Source organism: Crocodylus porosus, unplaced genomic scaffold, assembly GCF_001723895.1.
Source record: "Crocodylus porosus isolate Cpor-Errol unplaced genomic scaffold, CroPor_comp1, whole genome shotgun sequence".
Taxonomy (NCBI): domain Eukaryota; kingdom Metazoa; phylum Chordata; order Crocodylia; family Crocodylidae; genus Crocodylus; species Crocodylus porosus.
Genome location: NW_017728906.1, coordinates 102,193,941 through 102,197,174, shown reverse-complemented (window position 1 = coordinate 102,197,174; position 3,234 = coordinate 102,193,941). Strand labels below are relative to the sequence as shown.

The 3,234-nt window shown below is 42.4% G+C and overlaps 1 long non-coding RNA gene across 1 annotated transcript in view; it reads left to right on the top strand.

The window, feature by feature from the left end:
• The window catches only part of LOC109306346, a 100,455-nt gene that overhangs the window by 41,352 nt on the left and 55,869 nt on the right, over positions 1 to 3,234 (top strand). The window contains exon 2 of the long non-coding RNA XR_002099955.1: positions 2,440 to 2,496. This is a non-coding gene — a long non-coding RNA (uncharacterized LOC109306346). The remainder of the gene's footprint in view (positions 1 to 2,439; positions 2,497 to 3,234) is intronic.

Sequence of the window (3,234 nt, the reverse complement as noted above, 5' to 3'; positions counted from 1 at the left end):
CCTTCGATCTGGTATCCCATGATCACCTCTTGGTGAAACTGGCCAATTGTGGCCTTGGGTCCACCATGATCCGCTGGCTGGGAAATTGGCTCCGTGGTCAGACTAGAGGGTAATAATTGATGGAAGTCATTCATCATGGTGCCCTGTGACCAGTGGGGTCCCCCAAGGCTCTGTCCTTGCACCCGTATTGTTCAACATCTTCAGTAATTATTGTGGACATTGGAGACACTGAACACCGTCAAGAGCAAATTGGATGCTTATCTTCCTGGGATCCTATGACCCCAGCTGACTTCCTGCCCTTTGGGCGGGGGCCTGGACTCAATGATCTTCTGAGGTCCCCTCCAGCTCTAGTGTCTATGAAATCTATGAAATCTATGAAGTCTATGTTACTGCTGGTTCAATTCAGGGCCTGAGCTTATATCTGTTCTAAGGCCTTCCCTGCTCCTGCGTCAGATAACTCTACAGTCAGCCCTATCCATACCTGCAGGCTGCTTCTTAGGCATGGTCCCTAATTGCCATCCTGCCACAACTGCAGCCTGCTTCAGCCACAGCCTGCCTGCTCTTAAAGTAGCAGGAGCTCCTGCTCTTAAAGTAGCAGGAGCTGCACTTTCAAGAAGCAGGCTTCTGCAGTTCACAACCTCAGGGATGTGTGAAACCTCCAGGCCTGGGGGTTTGTGGCTGCTGTGATGTCCCAAGATCAGGGGTTTCATGAACCTAGGAGCCTAGGAGATTGTGGCAGCCATGATCCTCTAGGTCTGGGGGTTTCACACCCCCCCAGTGCAGCTGCAGCTTGGTTCTGGCACTCAGTGTCCATGGCTGTGGGCAGGGCTGGATCAATGCATAGCCAAACCAGGTACATGCCTAGGGCTCTGAACTCTGGGGGGCCCTGGTTACATCTACCTTTCCCCCTCCCTTCCATTGGCCTCACTGTAGCAGCGGCTGCTTCCTACTGGTGACTCGAAGCCCCACTCCCCCTGGGGCCCATGAGTTTGTTCGCCTACGGCTCACTGAAGGGTTAATCCTGCCCTGGATGTGGGACTCTGGGTCCCTGTTCTGCTGGGACCCAGATTCGGCAGCTGCTGGGGCTTAGAGTCCCCTCAGGTGCCCTGGCTGGGCAATGTGCATCCCTGTCAGGTCATGGGGCTCCCAGCCACCAGGGAGACCTCACTACATGTCACATGCAAATTAAAGCTTGATAGCAACCAGCTATAAAGTTAGTACATATTTTCAAGGTCTAACTTTATAGCTGGTTGCATCTTTTATGGCATAATAACTACTTTGCTTGTGTAGTAGGTCTTAAAGTAATTGCACAGTTAACCACTTAATTATGTGATACCTGTAGTGTGCAGCAGGAGCTTAAATAGATCTAGTAAGTGGCATAGATTTCTTGAACCATGGGAAGGGGAAATGATCCAGTTCTGCCTTAAAACTGTGCTGCCAGAACATGTGCTGCCAATGCTGCCAGAACATCAGGCCATGTGAGTTTATGTACAAGTAAATGACGAGGAGAAATCACTCCTAGGACAGTTTCCAGTACTGGAATAAAGAAAAATTGCTTTAGCAGAATTAAAGTATGACGCAACAAAACAAAAAGCCCATCAAAGACTTGCTCCTCTTTTAATCTCTATCTTATTCCTCAGGTGACAAACAGCTCAGCTTTAAAAATTTTGCGGGGGGGCTACAGCAGCAGCTGAGCACAGGTTTTCACTGCACTGACCATACTCAAGCTAAGGTTCCTTTTCTAATCTGATACAGCTAATTTAGAATCCTTGATCTGTGAATATTTAAATTTTTCTCTTCCACATGTATTACTTTGAATTTATTAAAATTAAAATTAATTTGCCATTGTGTTGCCCATTCACCTTTGCTTGATTAAGTCTCACTGAAGTTTCTTGCAATGCTCTCTGCCTTTGAATAACCTAAATAATGTTATCTGTGACTTACACTACCTCCGTGTTCATCTTCCCCTCTTGGAATAATAGATTTTAACCAATATGTTAAAAACACTGAAATTTTGTGTGCTCCCTTAGCTTTATTCAAACCTTAATTCTAAGTCTTCTAAGACATTGAAGCTGTATTTTCTTAACTATTTTAAACTCTTGGCGGGAATGAGGTATATGCGTTTGGGTTTGTTTGTTTTTTATGATACTTCATATCACAGGACTCTGAAGTGAAGCTAAAAAGGGTTGGCTTGCTCTCTTTCTCTTCTAAATACCTACAGATGTCACGCGATTGGTACCTACTGATACAGTTTTTTAAAGGTACAGTCTGTTCAAAAGCATTGTCAGTAATATATCTAAGTACTTAACCTTGACTAGCTTTGAGATGACCTTCTAAATTCCAATAAACAGTAGCTATACAACTGCTTTATTATATGATACTAATACTTACTGTTATCAGTGATTATCTTGAACTTTATCCTTTTTTGATTTAATATAGTTAAGAGCAGATGAACTTGGAACTGGTCTGTGGGGGATACTGCTGTAACTTGCCCAGGTAATAGTTACCTTTACATCATATACTTTTAGTTAATACTGATGTTTCTGCCATTTTCCATGTGATGTGGAGGAAAGAAAGAATAAATATTGAAAATTCATGTTTAAAAATGAGATTTTAGTTCTCACTATATAATTTTCAAGTTTCCCTTCAATTTGCAGTATGAGTACTTTCTTCTATGTAAGCTCACATTCATATCCTCTATTCCATTTCCAAGGACTAAAAGCAATGTCAATTATAAACTTTTATTTCTATTTTTCATTTTCTTTATGAATCTCTCCTTATATTAACTAAAAGAAACCAAATTAGAATGTTAGCCTTTCATACCCCCTTTGAACTTGTTTTGTCTAGATGTAAATGGTTTGTACAAAGAGTTCAAGATTTGTTAAGCCATGTGTTTTTGTGGATATAAGGCTGCATGAGTTGGTATGGTCACAAGGAAGTCAATAGAGCAATGACAGTTAACAGACTGTCAGTCTGACCCCGATTCTGATCTTATTGCCAACAGTGTATTGGTTTCTCTGCTTGCAGCAGTGTGTGATCAGAATTAGATATGAAACATAGATTCATAGATGTTAGGGGCTGGAAGGGACCTTGTAAGATCATTGGGTCCAGCCCCCCTGCACTTGGGCAAGAAAGACTGCTGGGTTCAGATGACATTGAAAGCATTGCATGTTTTCTCTTCTCTAATATTGTTCTCCAAGTTTATTTCCTGGAGATGAGTTTTATATGTATAAT